General features: G+C 40.6%; 1 protein-coding gene and 1 pseudogene across 3 annotated transcripts in view; one reads left to right on the plus strand and one right to left on the minus strand.

The window, feature by feature from the left end:
• Positions 1-18,044, plus strand: part of NUMA1 (nuclear mitotic apparatus protein 1) — a 98,816-nt gene that overhangs the window by 1,257 nt on the left and 79,515 nt on the right. The gene's annotated exons all lie outside the window — the stretch shown is intronic.
• Positions 705-1,312, minus strand: LOC308233856 (large ribosomal subunit protein eL18-like; annotated as a pseudogene). Its single transcript has one exon. The product of its transcript is annotated as a large ribosomal subunit protein eL18-like (transcript).

Here is an 18,044-nt window from a genome sequence, read left to right on the forward strand (position 1 = left end):
GGCTCTCTGTCTTGTGGAGATCTGTACTGTGGTGAATATATGGGAATCTGGAGGGAATGTCAGATCACATCAAGTAGCTTTCAGTCAGCAGGGATGAGTGTATGTTCCCTCTTTTTCTGTTCCAGCGTGGTATTTATTTCCTCTTGTAGAGGGAGAGGCACATTACTTAGGAGGCCCAAGTTGAAGCAAATGATGAATCTTACTCTAAAGCCAAAAGCTCCACTCCCCCCAAATTAAAAGATATTGTCCCAAAGCTCACATAAGAAACATTTCTATTTAGAATGTTTTTTGTTTTTATTTATTTATGGAGTATGGGAGTGGGAAGAATGCCTAAGAATTAAGACTGGGGTTCTAGAACTGTTAGGATAGGGACAAAGCCCTGCCTCAAATGGCCAAATAGAGCTGCTGAGGAAATGTTTTGTGTCTAATTGATAAAACCCTATGGTCAGTAGGTATGTTGGGGGTCATTTATTTCAGCCTCTTACCTACTGTACACTAAAAATATTAAAAAGTATTAACTATATTAAAAATAAGCACTTCCATAAATGAGACTACTCCCGAAGGCAGTCAACATCAATGTTGAACAATTCTAATTAGTAATAATTATTGTTTTGTGCTGTCAGTGATTCATTTTACCTGTATAGATTTACTCTTTTTTTCTTCTTTTCTGGTTTTATTTTTTAAATGTTTTTATTTTTTTCAGCATCGAAAACCTTTTTAATAATATGGTAGGATTTAGCGTTAGTTTTTGTAGCCGCGTCTGGCCCGGCGGCCTCTTGCACGCTCGAACTTCCGGCCCTTGGATCGCACGTAGGGTTTGGTGTGGCTGTGGGGGGTTCCTGGGGCCTTGCCGAAATGCCTGTACACCTCGCGACCCTTGCGAGGACCAGAAAGCAAGATAGTGCCACAGCCCTTGGGGGAGTCCAGGGCCAGCTCGTCGAAGGAGAATCTTGCCCCCAGCCTTGAGGATGTGGCTCCGGGCACGGCTGCTCACACGAAGGGCACACACCTTCAGTTTGGGCACCTCCTGGATTCTCACCAGTTATAGTCCCTACAACCACGGCGGTTTTGCCCTCCCGGCCAGGAAGCTTCATCTTGCGGATCATCCGGGAAAGGGACAGAGGCGGCCGGTTGGTGCGACTCATGAACAACCTCTTCAGCACTATTTGGTTGAAAGTAGAGTTGGTTCTTTGGGCCAGAAACCTGTATAGCTTGACCAACAGCCTTAGGTAGACGTCCTGGCTCTTGGGCTTCTTGCGCGGAACCTTTCGGTCTTTGTTGTGGCGGATGTCGACTCCCATGATGGCGCCTTCTGCTCCACCAGGTCCGGAAAGCTTAAATGTTTTTATTGATTTTTTTTTTTTTAAGAGAATGAGGGAGAGAGAGAGAAACATTGATGAGACATACATCAATTGGCTGCCTCCTGCACGCCTCCTACTGGGGATGGAGTCTTCAACCCAGGGCATGTGCCCTTACCCGGAATCAAACCGGTGACCTTTTGGTGCATGGGATGATGCTCAACCAACTGAGCCACACTGGCAGGGCTACATTTATTCTTTTTTTTTTTTTTTTACCACTCTTTTCATTTTTTATGATAAGTTTTTTTTTTTTTAAATATATTTTTATTGATTTCAGAGAGGAAGAGAGAAACATCAATGATGAGAGAGAATCATTGATTGGCTGCCTCCTGCACACCCCCTGCTGGGGATCGAGCCCATGTGCCCTTGACTGGAATTGAACCTGGTACCCCTTAGCCCGCAGGCAGACGCTCTATCCAGCTGAGCCAAACCAGCCAGGGCTCACCACTCTTTCTTGCAAGTTATTTATTTCTTTTGTGTCAAATAGATACGACCTTCAGGTGTTTTCTTTGAAGAGGGTCTGTTAGTGGTAAGCACTCACTGTTGGAAAATATCTTCCTCTTCAGTCTTGATTGATAGTTTAGCTGAGTATTAGGTTTCTAATTATTTTATCTCAGCACTTTGAAAATGTTATTTCACTGAAATTCTGGTTTTTTATTACTCTTGAAGACTATGCTGACAATTTAACTATTCATTGTAGGTAACTTGCCTTTCTTTCTGATTGTTTTTAAGATTTTTTTTTTTGTCATTTGTCTTCTATGGTTTCATTACAGGGTGTGGATTTAATTTTATTCTGTTGGAAGTTTATAGTGACTCTTCAACCTGAGATTTCATATCTTTCATCAGTTTTGTACAAATTCCCCATCATTATCTCTTTAAATAGTGCCTCTCATATTTAACTTACATTAAACCTCCTTATTCTGTCCTCCACATCTCTTACTCTTTCATAATTTTAATCTCTATGTTTCTGTAACCTTCTGGGTAATTTATCTTTGCATGCTGATTTACTCTTCAGCTAGATTTAATTTGTTTTTTCAGTTCTTATTTTTTGACATATTCTTCGGTTCATTTTCAAATCTACCTGTTTATTTTTTATGGTATCTTTGTTTTTAATTCATCTTATGTTATAGTAATTTAAAATAAATTATAGTCTCTGTAATATTGTTCAATTATCTAAATTTTTTAAGGTTATAATCCTGCCATTTGTTGTAACCAACTCTTGCTCATGATAAATTGTTTCCTCAAGTATTTTGTAATTGTGTTAAGCTCATATTCAGAGGTGCAGAATCTATGATAATTTTATGTAGTGTGTGTTGAGGTCAGTTCTCCCAAGAGCAGTTTAAAAAAAAAATCAGCTTTGCTTAGGTGTAATTTATGTAAATTAACTTTAAAGGAAAAAGAGTTTTGACAAAGGTGTACACCTATAAGAAGGCACTGCCTTCAGTGCTTAAGATTGCTTTGATAGACTGAAAAACAAAACAAACAAAATCCAAGTTAAGCCATACAACAAGCAATGGGGAATTTATGAAGTTGCAAAAACTCTTTAAGCTATTACTAATTGTACTGAAAAATCTAGCCATATCAATTTAGGCCAGAAAAAGAAAGAAAAGACATCCAAATTGGAAAGGAAGAAGTAAAATTATCTCTGTTCGCATATGATCTTATATATAGAAAACTCTGAAGATTCCACAAAAAAACTGCTAGAACTAATAATTTCAGCAAAGTAGCAGGATACAATGTCAAAACACAAAAATCAGTTGCATTTCTATACACTAACAATGAACAATCTGAAAATGAAATTACATGAACAATTCCATTTCCAATAGCATCAAAAAGAATAAATATTTAGAAATTAACCAAAAAGGTGAAAGATTTATACAGTGAAAACTCCAAAACATTGCTGAAATTAAAGACAAATGGAAGTACATTTTATGTTCATGAATTGGAAGATGTATATTATTAAGATGTCAATACTACCTAAAGAAGCACTCTATTCGTTAACTGCGCCCTGATTCTCCGAAGAGAGGGTGTTGCCTGGTGCTGGTGGTATCAAACCAATCCCTATCAAAATCCTAGCAGTGTTTTTTTTTGCATAAGTAGAAAAACCCATACTAAAATTTATATGACATCTCAACATACCCCAAATAGTGAACACATAGAAAAAGAACAAAGCTGGAGGACTCACAATCCCTGATTTCAAAACTTACCATAAAGTAGCAGTAGTTAAAACTGTGTGGTACTAGTATAAAAACAGACATATTGAACAATGGAAGAAAATAGAGAACCCAGAAATAAACCCTCTAAAACAGGGATGGGGAATCTTTTTTTCTACCAAGGGCTATTTAGATATTTGTAACATTATTTGTGGGCCATACAAAATTATCAACTTAAAAATTAGCCTGCTATATTGGTCAAACATTTAATTTACTCACCCTTAATGCCTTGGCAGGGCCAGACCAAATGATTTCATGGGCCTTATATGGTCCATGGCCCAGATGTTCCCCACTCCTGCTCTAAAATATGGTCAAATGATTTTTGGCAAGGGTTTCAAGACCTTCAGTGGGGAAAGGACAGTTTTTTCAACAAATAGTGCTGGGAAAACTGGATATTCACATGAAAAAGAATAAAGTTGGACCCTCACCTAACACCATATATAAAAGTTAACTAAATTGGATCAAAGACCTAACTGTAAGACTTAAAACTATAAAACTCTTAAAACAAATGACATTAGCTTCATAACATTGGATTTAGTAATGACATTTTGGATATAACATCAAAGGCAGAGACTGCAAAAGAAATAACAGACACACTGGACTTTATGAAAAAATTTTAAAAATTGTGCAGCAAAAGACACTCAACATGATAAAAAGGCAACCTAGAGAATGGGAGGAAATATTTGCAAATCATATATTTGATAAGAGATTAATACCTAGAATATATAGAGAAGTTCTAAACTAAACAATAAAAAGCCAAACAAAATTATCAACTTAGCCGAAACCGGTTTGGCTCAGTGGGTAGAGCGTCGGCCTGCGGACTGAAGGGTCCCGGGTTCGATTCCGGTCAAGGGCACGTACCTTGGTTGCGGGCACATCCCCAGTGGGAGGTGTGCAGGAGGCAGCTGATCGATGTTTCTCTCTCATCGATGTTTCTAGCTCTCTATCCCTCTCCCTTGCTCTCTGTAAAAAAAAAAAAAAAAAAAAAAAAAAAAAAAATTATCAACTTAAAAATTAGCCTATTATATTTGTATACCTAATTAAAAAATGGCAAGGGACATTAATAGACATTTCTTCAAGAAAGACACAGATGGCCAATAAGCATATGAAAAGATTGTCAATATCACTAATCATTAGAGAATTCTGAATTAAAAACTACAATGAGCCCTGGCCGGTTGCTCAGTGGTTAGTGCGTTAGCTTGTGCACCAAAGGGTCGCGGGTTTGAGTTCCAGTCAAAGTCATGTACCTTGGTTGTAGGACCAATCCTTGGCCCCTGTCAGGGCGTGTGCAGAAGGCAACCAATCCATGTGTCTCTCTCACATTGATTTTCTCTCTCTCCTTCTCTCCCCTTCCTTCCTTTCACTTTCTCTCAAAAGTTAATGGAAAAGTATCTTCTGGTGAGGATTAACAAAACAAACAAAACTACAGTGAGATCTATCTCACACCTATTATGATGGTTACTAGGATGTGGAGAAATTGGAACCTTTGTGCACTGTTAGTGGAATGTAAAATAGAATAGCCACTGTGACAACAAACAGTATGGTGGTTCCTCAAAAAAAACTAAAACTAGATTTACTATGTGATCCCACAATTCCACTTCTAGGTATATACCCCTCTCAAAGCTGAAAGCAGAGTCTCAAAGAGATATTTGTATACCTATGTTCATAGCAACATTACTTACAGTAACTAAAACAATAAAGCAACTTGTGCCCATCAATTGTAAAGCAACTTGTGCCCATCAATTGATGAATAGATAAGCAAAATGTGCTATATATATATATATATAGCACATTTTGCTTATCTATTCATAATGTCTTCAAGGTTCATCCATCTTACAGCATATGTGAGAATTTCTTTTTAAAAGTTAAACAATATTCCACTAACATACATACACACACACACACACACACACACACACACACACACAGTGGAATATTGTTTAACTTTTAAAAAGGAAAGAAATTCTCACATATGCTGTAAGATGGATGAACCTTGAAGACATTATGTTAAGTGATATAAGTCAGTCATAAAAGTACAAATGAATAATTCCACTTATAAGAGTTACTTAGAGCCCTAGCTGGTTTGGCTCAATGGATAGAGCATCAGCCTGTGGATTGAAGGGTCCCAGGTTCGATTCCAGCCAAGGGCACATGCATGGGTTGTGGGCTCCATCCCCAGTAGGGGGCGTGCAAGAGGCAGCCAATCAATGATTCTCTCTCATCATTGATGTTTCTATCTCTCCCTCTCCCTTTCTCTCTAAAATCAATAAAATATATTAAAAAAAAAAGTTACTTAGAATAGTCAAGAATCACAGAAATAGAAAATAGAATGGTGTTTTCCAGGGACTGGGAGAGTGGAGAATGAGGAATTATTGTTTAATGGGTATACAATTTCAGTTTTACAAGATGAAAAGATTAATAGAGATGGATGGTGGGGATGGTTGTACTATATTATGAAGGTATTTAATACCACTGAACTGTGCACTTAAAAAATATTAATATGGGGGGGGTGGGATGAGGGCATGTGACAGGGAGTAGGCTGGGGAAAGGTCAATGGGGAAAAAAAGGAGCTATATGTACTACTATATGTAATAATTTAAACAATAAAAAAAGTTAAAAAATTAAAAATAAAATAAAAAATAAAATAAAAAATATTAATATGGTAGACCTGGCCTAGTAGCTCAGTTGGTTAGAATGTCATCCTGATATGCCAAGGTTTAGGGTTCCATTCATGGTCAGGGCACATACAAGAGACAATCAATGAAGCATAAGTAAGTGGAACAACAAATCCCTCCTCCTCTCCCTCCCCTTCCCCCAAATTAATTAAAAATATTAATATGGTAAATTTGTTATGTGTGTTTTACCACAATAAAAAAAATCGAAAGTAAAAGAAAAGATATAGAGCATCTTCATCACTCCCAAAAGTTTCTTCATACCTCTTTACAGTACACCTTTTCCTCACCTAGGCCCCAGGAACCACTGTAGATTAATTTGCACGTTCTAGAATTTTATATAAGTCAAATCATAGAGTTTTGTATCTTTTTCTTTTTTAAAAAATATATTTTATTGATTTTTTACAGAGAGGAAGGGAGAGGGATAGAGAGTTAAAAACATCGATGAGAGAGAACCATCCATCAGCTGCCTCCTGCACACTCCCTACTGGGGATGTGCCCACAACCAAGGTACATGTCCTTGATCGGAATCAAACCCGGGACCCTTCAGTCCGCACGCTGATGCTCTATCCATTCAGCCAAACAGGTTAGGGCTGTATCTTTTTCCTTTCATACAGTATATATACTCTTGAATCTGGTTTCTTTTATGTACTCTAATGCATTTGAGATTTATCATTTAGTTGCATATAACAGTAATTTACCTTCTATTGCTAAGCAGCAGTCTGTTGTGTGGCTATATCATACAATATTATTTATTGTTCACTGTTGATGAACTTTTGGGTGGTTTTTCATTTTTTGATGTTGTGAATAAAGTTGCTGTGTGTACAAATTTTTGAGTAGATATATATTTTCCTGTCTTTTCATACTGAATGTCTGGGTCATATTGCAGATGAATGTCCAGCTTTTAAAGAAATTACCAGTTTTCCAAAGTGGTTGTACCATTTTATGTTCCCATAGCAGTATGAGAGTTCCAGTTGCTTCATATTCTTACCAACACACTTTTGTCAGTCTTTTTAGTTTGAGCCATTTTCATGGAGGTGTAGTAGTTTCTCATTGTGGTTCTAATTTGCATTTTCCTGATGACTGATTATTTAAACATATTTCCTATATTATTGGCCATTTGTATATCTTCTGGAGCAACTTTGTGTGTGCTTCTGTTGGGCACTCAAGGCTACTGGCAATCTGGGACTAAAATGTGTGTAATTTTTTCTGACCTGTAAATTTCCAGGGCTCAAGTTTAGTATAAATTTTAACTTCAAAACCATCTCATGTACACACCTATGGTTTTGAATGCCTAGATTTTTTTTCTCCCACTTTGCTAGGTAACCAGGGCAAGAATCCTAATCTTCCCTGTGGAGAGATATTTTCCCTCATCTATCTTTTTAAAAATATATGTGTTGTTTTTTTTTATTGATTTCAGAGAGAAAGGGAGAGAGATAGAAACATCAATGATGAGAGAGAATCATTGATTGGCTGCCTTCTGCATGCCCCCAGTTGGGATCGAGCCTGCAACACGGATATGTGCCCTGACCGGGAATTGAACTGTGACCTCCTGGTTCATAGGTGGATGCTCAACCACTGAGCCATGCCGGCTGGACTCCTTAGTCTTTCTTTTCTTTCTTTTTTTTTTTCATTCTGTCACTTTATTTATTTATTTATTTATTTTTAATTTAATAAATCTTTATTGTTCAGATTTTTTATTACAAGTGTTCCTCTTTTTCCCCCCCATAGCTCCCCTCCACCCGGTTCCCACCCCACCCTCTACCCTTACCTCCCCACACTGTCCTCATCCATAGGTGTACGATTTTTGTCTAGTCTCTTCCCGCACACCCTACGCCCCTTTCCCCCCCAAGAATTGTCAGTCCACTCCCTTTCTATGCCCCTGATTCTATTATATTCACCAGTTTATTCTGTTCATCAGATTTTTTATTCACTTGATTTTTAGATTCACTTGTTGCTAGACATGTATTTGTTGTTCATAATTTTTATCTTTACCTTCTTCTTCTTCCTCTCCTTAAAGAATACCTTTCAGCATTTCATATAATACTGGTTTGGTGGTGATGAACTCCTTTAGCTTTTTCTTATCTGTGAAGCTCTTTATCTGACCTTCAATTCTGAATGATAGCTTTGCTGGGTAGAGTAATCTTGGTTGTAGGTTCTTGCTATTCATCACTTTGCATATTTCTTGCCACTCCCGTCTGGCCTGCATAGTTTCTGTTGAGAAATCAGCTGACAGTCATATGGGTGCTCCCTTGTAGGTAATTAACTGTTTTTCTCTTGCTGCTTTTAAGATTCTCTCTTTGTCTTTTGCTCTTGGCATTTTAATTATGATGTGTCTTGGTGTGGTCCTCTTTGGATTCCTTTTGTTTGGGGTTCTGTGCACTTCCTGGACTTGTATGTCTATTTCTTTGACCAGGTGGGGGAAGTTTTCGGTCATTATTTCTTCAAATAGGTTTTCAGTATCTTGCTCTCTCTCTTCTTCTGGCACCCCTATAATTCGGATGTTGGTACGCTTGAAGTTGTCCCAGAGGGTCCTTACACTATCTTCAAGTTTTTGGATTCTTCTTTCTTTTCCGGTTGAGTGTTTTTTGCTTTTTCGTATTTCAAATCTTTGACTTTATTCTTGCGATCCTCTATTCTGCTGTTAGGTCTCTGTATAATATTTTTTATTTCAGTCAGTGTATGTTTAATTTCTAGTTGGTCTTTTTTCATATCCTCGAGGGTCTTGCTAAATTTATCGGCCTTTTCTAGGAAATTCTTGAAGAACCTTATAACCGTGGTTTTGAACTCTATATCCAGTAGTTTGCTTTCCTCCATTTCTTTCATTTGTGATCTGTTTCTTTGTCTCCACATTTTCGCTGCTTCCCTGAGTTGGTAGAGTAGCGTTGTGTGGTAGGTGTCCTCTAGGGCACAGTGGCTCAGCCTCCCCAGTTACCTGAGGTGGACACTCTTGGTGCACCCCTTTGTGGACTGTGTGCACAGCCTTGTTGTAGTTAAGTCTTGATTGGTATCACTGGGAGGAATTGACCTCCAGGCCAATTGGCTGTGAGGATCAGCTGTGTCTATGCTGGGAGAACTTCTGTGCTGGAGACACCCTTATGAGACAAGACTTGTAAAATTGCAAAAGCCTCTGTGCTCAGCTTGGATGGGGCGGAATCTCAGGGCGGACCAGACAGCCTTGGCTTCTTGTCATCCCTGCCCTATGAGGCCCCTGGGTCTCAGTGTCCCTCGGTAATCGTTGCAAGCACCTCTGAGAGAAAGCCGCCCTCGAGTTTCGCCTGCTGCCAGACAATCCATTTTCTCCCCGAATGAGTCTGGGTTCCCAGAAACTTGCCCGGAACTGGAGTTCAGCACAGTCATGAGCTTCCATCTCCCTCCCGCTTTAGAAAGCCAGCCGTGCACTCAGCCGCCCGTGCACTCAGCAGTTAGTCCTCGCTGTGCGCGCGCGCCTCCAGACCGCTGCCTTCCGCAGCTCCCCTGAGTCACAGTGTGCTTTCTCTTTTCCTGACAGTTCAGATTCCCCCCGAATGAGTCTGGGTCCCCAGAGTCTCGCCCGGGACTGGAGTTTAGCGCAGTCGGGAACTTCTGTCTCCCTCCTGCTTGGGAAAGCCAGCCACGCACTCAGCCGCCGGTGCACTCAGCCACCGGTGCACTCAGCCACCCGTCCTCTCTGTGCGCGCGCGTATCTGTACCTCAGCCTTTTGTAACTCTTCTGAGTCTCAATGTGCTTTCCTCCTTCCTTCTAGTTGTAGAATTTCCACTCAGCCAGCTTTCCTGTGGTTCTGGATGGTGTCCGTTTTGTCTTTTAGTTGTAGTTTCGATATTGTTGTGCAAGGCAGCAGTTTAGGTGTTTACCTATGCCGCCATCTTGGTTTCTCTCTAGTCTTTCTTTTTACTGTAGGTATCAACCTTTATTCAGGGATCTCAGTTGCTTTTTGAGGACTCAAGAGCTGTCTCCTGGACTATGAGCAGTTCATAAATACCTTATACTACTGTGAAAGTTATGCCGTCAGCTCACTAATACAGTTTCCAGCTTCTTTGTTTCTGGTTCCTGGAATTTCCCTTACTTTCTTGTGACTCAATTTATATATCAGTTAGGATCCAATAAGAAAACAGAAACCACTTGTAGCTATTTTTTAAAAAAATATATTTTATTGATATTTTACAGAGAGGAAGGGAGAGGGATAGAGAGCTAGAAACATCGATGAGAGAGTAACATCGATCAGCTGCCTCCTGCACACCTCCCACTGGGGATGTGCTTGCAGCCAAGGTACGTGCTCTTGACCGGAATTGAACCGGGGACCCTTCAGTCCGCAGGCCGACGCTCTATCCACTGAGCCAAACCGGTTTCGGCGACATGTAGCTATTTTATGAGATTTTAAAAAGTATTATTGACTAGAGGCCCGGTACACAAAATTCATGTATGGGTAGGTTCGCTAGGCCTGGATGGCAATCAGGGCCAATTGGGGCCTTCCTTACCCCATCTGCCTTCATTCTGCTCCGCCCCCTGGTGGTCAGCGCACATCATAGCGAGTGGTCAAACTCCTGGTCGGACAATTTGCATATCAGCCTTTTATTATATAGGATTTTTAGAGAGAGAGGAAGGGAGAGGGATAGAGAGATAGAAACATTGATGAGAGAGAAACATCATTGATTGCCTGCTTCCTGCATACCCCCTACCAGGGATCAAACCTGCAACCCAGGCATGTGCTCTAACTGGGAATCTAACTGTGATCTCTTGGTTCCTGGGTCGACGCTCACCCACTGTGCCATACTGGCAGGGCACACACGTAGCTATTTTAATAGAATGAACTCAGTCAAGGGAATTAGATTAAACTCTTATAGAAGGTTGCAAAAGCCAAAAGGAATCTTAAACTAACTTTGATATAACTGCATTAAGCCGTTACCTATTAGGACTGAAAAACAAAGGGAGGAAAAAGGTTGGGGTTACCAGAACCTAGAAGTCTGGAGGGATCTGGTGTTAACTGCACCCTGATTCTCTGAGTAGAGGGTGTTGCTTGGTGCTGCTGGCATCTCAGGGAGCTCACAGGAGGGGCCTGGAGGAGTCAGGTTTGGTTGAGCCCTGTCCAGCTGGTATTGGTGCCTCTGAAGGGGCACAATGAAGCTGGTTCTGGGAGTTTAGAAACAGCAAGCCACAGGAGGAAGTCCTTTGTAGCTTCCTCCTGCCTTCCATTTTCCCTTTAGCCCCCCCTATTTACAGAACCTAACCAGGAGCCCCAGCTGGCAAAGGTGAAGTGGAATTGGTGGAGTCCAAACCCTAGTATCACAGAGCAGAGCATAATAGGGTGTCAACCTGAGAGAGAAGAACTCAATGGCACAGTCTAAAAGGATGTTTATTATATTTTCTAAGAATTATTATATTTGCAGCCATATTTAGTAGGAAGATTTTTGGGTTATCTGGTTCTTTATACAACAGTCAGTAATAGCAGTAGCTAACTTCCCCCCCCCCCCCCATCATATATTGTGAGTCAGGCACTGTTCTAAGCATTTTACATGAACTGCTTCCCAAAGCTCTATGAGGTAAGTACTATTATTACTATTCCCTTTAATAGGCAAGGAAATGTAGCAATCTACCCAAAGCCATATACAGTTTGTAAAGTGGTGGAGTTGGTGTATTAGTCCAAGAATTCCGAGTTACATAACCCACATTCTTAAGGTCTTTATTATCCTGAAAATTCTTACCTATGTCAAACCAAAATCTGTCTTCCTATAGCTTCCACTCACTAGTTTTAGTTTTGCCTTCTTGGAGGAGGACAAAAAGTTTTTCTTTTCATTTGTGTGATAAGCATGCATGTATTTGAAAAAAGATTTTCATGTTCTCCCTGGTGTGACATGTGTAGTTCTTCCCTCACATTTGCCACAGTATGACTTTCAGACCCTTTACCAAGATTGTCATTCTTCCTCTGCATGTACTCTGACTTTGCCTTTCAAAGGTGGTCACACACAGTTGCTCACTCGATTTGAGCCTTGAGTAGCAAAACAAGCATTGATGTCTTGGGAAGCTCTGTCAGATTCATGGTTCATTGAGAGTATATATAGTAACAGCCTCTCCTCTACCTCCCATTATAGGCAGCCTTTCCCCCCCCCCAAGACAACCTTTTGGTTTCATATGACCTGCTGTACCAGGTACCCACCATCCTGTGTTAGTTTGGTTGATTTCTTCTTTTCGAAATGCAGGGATTTGTATTTAATCCTGTTAAGTTGTATCTTGTTATTTTGGTACTACCAAACCTGTTAAGATCTTTTTGCCAGATCAAATCTAAAATCATTTTATTTTTTGTCCTTCACAGTTTAGAATTTCAAAGCTCAGCAATCAGGCCTTACATGTTTTCATTCTGTCTTTGGTAAAAAATGCTGAACATGGTAGGTTTTAGAAGCAAGCTCGATGTTATCCTACTATAGCTCTTAGTCTAGTTAATGAAGGTTTGAAGGAAATAGTTTTGACTATTCCTTCTGCTAAATTAGGGGAGGACTTACCTGGCAAGGGCAGTATCTAGGCTGTCAGTGAGGGAAGGAGAGAGTCAAGGTTAAGGGTTAGCCATTGGGTAGTCATTCATCCTAATAAGGGACCACTTAGTTGAAGTAAAATGATCTGATTGTAGAAGGGAGAGAGGGCATATTGCATGGCATGCTCCTGGGTTGAGACCTCTGTTGGTAGCTGTGGCAGCTGCCCTTTCTGTCCTATTTCAGGGCCAATGTCTTTGAAGCCAGTGCAGGAAATGCCATTGGTTTAGCCTTGTAGATTTCTTCTGCCTCTTATAGCTGATGACTGGTTTATCTGGTGAGGAGTCAAGACTGCATATGTTTCAGGCATATTTATTTGACCGCTTGGGTACTTTCCTGTGACTGGCCAGAGACACTTGTTTTACAGGCTCTCAGGTTTTTGTGATCCCAGCTCTTGGTCTTGTGTGTGGGTAGCAATTGCTTTCTGACCTGTAAGTGTTCATTTGTCAAGTGACCTCAGTGATGAGGTGAGGTAATAATAGCTTTGATTGCCTTCTTTTCTATCTTTCCCGTGGTGTGACAATATAAGTTTGGGGGAACCTCTTGTTTCCTAAGAGTTTGCCATTGCACCCCTGATCAACTGTTGCAAAGTGGACTTTGTCCATTTGCTGACTTCCAAAGCCCAGTTTCCTTGGACAGTGAGCAACTATGTAATGAGTGCCTATTATATCTCTCACAGAGCTGAATATGTAGTACAGGAATTCTCTCCTCACCAGCTGTTCAAAACTACAGAGACTTTATAGGAATAACATACAAATATTTATATACTCATATATGTTTAAACATACTGATAGTTTACAAAAATAATGTAACATACATACTCTTCACCTAGATTCACCAGTTGTTAACATTTCGCCAAATTTGCTCTCTATCCTTCATTTTATGAACCTTTTGACTGTTAGATGTGAATATCATGTTACTTAGTCCTAAACATTTCAGTAACTCCTAAAAACCAAAGTATCTTCTATATAACCACAATGCAATTAGCACCCAAGGAAATTTAATATTGATTCAGTACATCCAGTATACAATAATTGTTTAGATTTCTCAAGTTTTCCCAATGATGTCTCTCATAGATTATTTTTTTTTCTAATTCAGCTTTTTTAAAAAGTATTTTTTAAAAATATATTTTTATTGATTTGGGAGAGGGAGAGAGAGATAGAAACATCAATGATGAGAGAGAATCATTGATCGGCTGCCTTCTGCACGCCCCCTACTGGGGATCGAGCCTGCAACCTGGGCATATGCCCTTGACTGGAATCGAACCCAGGATCTAGTTGCCCACAGGCCAACTATCCACTGGGCCAAACCAGCTAGGTCCCAATTCAGCTTTGATTGAAGGATCAGTTGTCAAGATTTATTTATTTTTTTAAAAAATATATATATTTTATTGATTTTTTACCGAGAGGAAGGGAGAGGGATCGAGAGTTAGAAACATCAATGAGAGAGAAACATCGATCAGCTGCCTCCTGCACACTCCCTACTGGGGATGTGCCCGCAACCACGGAACATGCCCCTGACCGGAATCAAACCTGGGACCCTTCAGTCCTCAGGCCGACGCTTTATCCACTGAGCCAAACTGGTTAGGGCTCAGTTGTCAACATTTTGTCATGCCCCTAGTCTCCTTTAACCTTGAACAGTTCTTTAATCTCTTACTCTTAAATACCTTTTTGTCTATCATAGCATTGACATTCTTGAAGAGTTCAGGTTTTTTGCAGAATGTCTCTTAATTTGGGTTTGTATGATTGTTTCCTCTTGATTAGATTCAGGCTAAACATTTTTGGTAGAGCTAATTAGATTAATACAGTAGTTTGCCTAGTGAAGCTAGGAAACACATGGAATCAGTATTCAGTTTTGCATGATAGTGTATAATTTAGCATTCGATTGTGTTGCCTAATCTGTAAGCCCTTGGGAATTGAGAGAAGAGGGAACTCAATAGGACCTGGAGTAAGTAGGGATGACTTTGGCAGGCAGGTGGACAGAATTTGAGGTTGTTGCAATATGGTTAGATAAGCCAGTCTTTGGGCTTCCCATCCCACTTTTAGGGTTGTATATCATGAAAACTGAATTTCTTCTTCAGAGTTTAAAGCTCTGTATTTGCCATAGTGTTTGTATTATTTGGAAGCCTAATAGTTTAGAGCTCTTGCTTCAGACAGGCCTAGAGAATTCCCAGCATTTTGCCAGCTGTCTAACCTTGGGGAAGTTTCCTCACTTGAAAGCTAGAAAGAGTATTCATAACTACTTAAAATGTGATTGCAATGCTCACAGTGAAATATTACATAAGTATTTGAATTAAAATATTTAAATTCCTTTAGGTGGGGATGGGAAGCACTGTTGTTCTGCCATATGCTTCATTGGAGCATTTATTTCTGTTACCTGCCTAAGTCCTGAAGGTGTTTGAATTTAACACTGCTGGCTAACTGAAGGCATGGAAATGAGAAAGGGCTTGGCTCATGCCAAGAGAAGTGGGAAGACTGGCTTGATTAGTTCAGAGTGTACATTGAAATAGTGGGAAATAAGATTGAATAAATGACTTGAGGCCATGTAATGGAGGACTTGGAAAATTAAGCCAAAGAATTTAGATGTGATGCTTTAGGCAGAAGAAAACCATGGCAGGTTTTTGTTAGGAGAAACACCCTAGAAATGAGGATGGTATGGAGTCTCCTGAAGAAGGACCTTTCCTGCTTCATAGACCAGAATTCTAATAGGGCAGGGCCTTCCAAGTGTTGACCAGGGGTGGGTGTGGTTTGTCAATCTTGCCAGAGGAGGCCAGAATTTCTGCCCCAGTGACTCTTCCTGCTTTGCCACTGACTCACCCCATTGACCTGTGCTGTGTGGCTTCCCTTCCGGTTGCTGTCTGAACTGCAGAACGCTGGGGCTGCCTGGGATGATGTGAGACTGAGCTGACCAACAGTGGGTGGAATGGGGAATGAACAAGCCTTCCTGTCCCTTTGCCCCTTCCCTGGGTAAAGGCTAATTCTAAGCCAGACTGCCAGGGATCACTTTCTTCCGAGCCTGAGGAAGCTCCACTAGGAGGTAAGTCAAGATGGTTCCTGCCCTCTGCTTTTTCATAGGTCAGCTTTTTCTAGAACGGGAGCTCTACTACATACTCCCCCTGCTCTGTTCTGGATTCTTCATAGTAACCTTTCAGTTACTTGAGGCAAATGGGTTACTGCAGAGAGGTAGGCAAGAGGTTTAATAAACATATTCTCCTAGCTGTGGGGGGAGTGTCCAAAGGTTTCACTGATCCCTAGTCTGAGATAGAGTCCCCAGAACTCTTGTGAACTAAACAATGGTTCATACCCCTAAGGGCGACTGCATAGAGATCCTGGATAAACCATTGTTTCTCAGCTGCTGGGTTTCAGAACCATTCTTGGTGTGTTTTAGTGCCCCCAGTGATCTCCTTTCCCTTTGAAAGAAAGCAGTGAGGAACAGAGAAGGGGGGAGGTGTATGGATTGGGATATGTTGTAGGTTATGGTGAGAGTCAGGGTGACTGGATTTCTAGTTCTGACTGTTACTAATCAGCTGTGTGACCAGAAACAAATTGCCTAACCTTGGTGGAAAACTAGAGTTTTCTCATATGTAAAAATGAACAGTTTGGATTATATGATCTAGAACAGTGGTCAGCAAACTCATTAGTCAACAGAGCCAAATATCAACAGTACAACGATTGAAATTTCTTTTGAGAGCCGAAAACCGACTTCTGCGCATGGGCCATGAAGTTTCAATTGCAGTGTACGTGCGCGCCCGCATGTGGTATTTTGTGGAAGAGCCACACTCAAGGGGCCAAAGAGCCGCATGTGGCTCGCGAGCCGCAGTTTGCCGACCACTGATCTAGAAGATTTCTTCCAGCCAAATTTTATGATTATATAATGTGTGATTGTAAAGTAATAAAATAATTTACTTTTAACACATGGGATATATTGCACATATCTTGTCCCTTTCATTGTAATTGTGGAACAGTTACAGTATTTGTAAGTGTGGCCCCCTCAAAGTAATTGTGTTTTCGCCCTAACTGGTTTGGCTCAGTGGATAGAGCATCGGCCTGCAGACTCAAGGGTCCCGGGTTCGATTCCGGTCAAGGGCATGTACCTTGGTTGCGGGCACATCCCCAGTGGGGGGTGTGCAGGAGGCAGCTGATGTTTCTAACTCTCTATCCCTCTACCTTCCTGTCTGTAAAAAATCAATAAAATGTATTTAAAAAAAAAAAAGTAATTGTGTTTTCAACCTTTACATTTTTTAAAAAATAAATCTTTATTCAGATTATTACAGGTGTCCCTCTTTTTTTCCCCCCATAGCTCCCCTCCACCTGATTCCCCACCCCACCCCATGCCTTTACCCCCCTCAACCTTTACATTTATTCTGGTGATGCTGTCAGTGCTGAGAACATTTTTGGCTTCTAAGCCATTTTTTTTTGAATATCCTCAAAAGTAACAAATCTTCACTCTTGCTTGTTGGATTTAATTTTTAGAAACAGCCAGAAGATACTGTGAGAGTCAAGCAAGGCAATAACTCTTTTGGTGAATGGGGTATGACACTTTTTGTGTCTGTCTCACATGGAGTCGGTTTTAAAGGCAGTTGCCAAAGGAGTGTTTCCTAAATATTTCTAGCAATGGTAATATTGTTAAAATAAGTAAATAACTTCCTAAAGAGACTGTTTTGATTACAGTTTTCATTTGATTTAATAATATTGGAAATATTTGTTTTGAAAAGTGTCACTTCGGTTATACTCACTGTGTATGTGCTTGCTTCTAGGTCAAGGTAATTAAATAGTAGAGAAAATTAGCCTTTATCCTGATAGTCCTCCCAAATCACAAATGAGTTGAGGGCCAAAAAAGGTTTGGAATGTGTTGCTGTAGGACATTGTAGTTGTGGAGCCATTGAAGTCCCATCTCCAGAAGACTCCCAGTCACAAGTTCTTAGGCTGCAGCAGCCACTGCTCATCAGCATGCCAGATTCTATCAGGATTACTTCAGGTGGCATGGCTGAAGCAGATGGTTTGGTAGCTCCAATCTGTTATAGGCGAAATGATATATCATGTCACTTCATTTATTTTGTTTATTTACTAGAAGCCCAGTACACGAAATCAAGCAGCCCCGCCCACACACCCACTACCCGCCCGCCTGCCGGCTGCCAGACACCCAGGACCTGGGCTGCTTCGCTCCGGCCACCGCTGCCACCCACCTGGTTCCCCATCCGGTCGTTACCGCGTTATGGGCCATAGGCCTTTTATAATATAGATTTAGTCAGCAGTTTAGGTTTGAAAAAAGGGTGG

The sequence above is a fragment of the Plecotus auritus genome (genome assembly GCF_963455305.1).
Source record: "Plecotus auritus genome assembly, chromosome: 9".
Lineage (NCBI taxonomy): Eukaryota > Metazoa > Chordata > Mammalia > Chiroptera > Vespertilionidae > Plecotus > Plecotus auritus.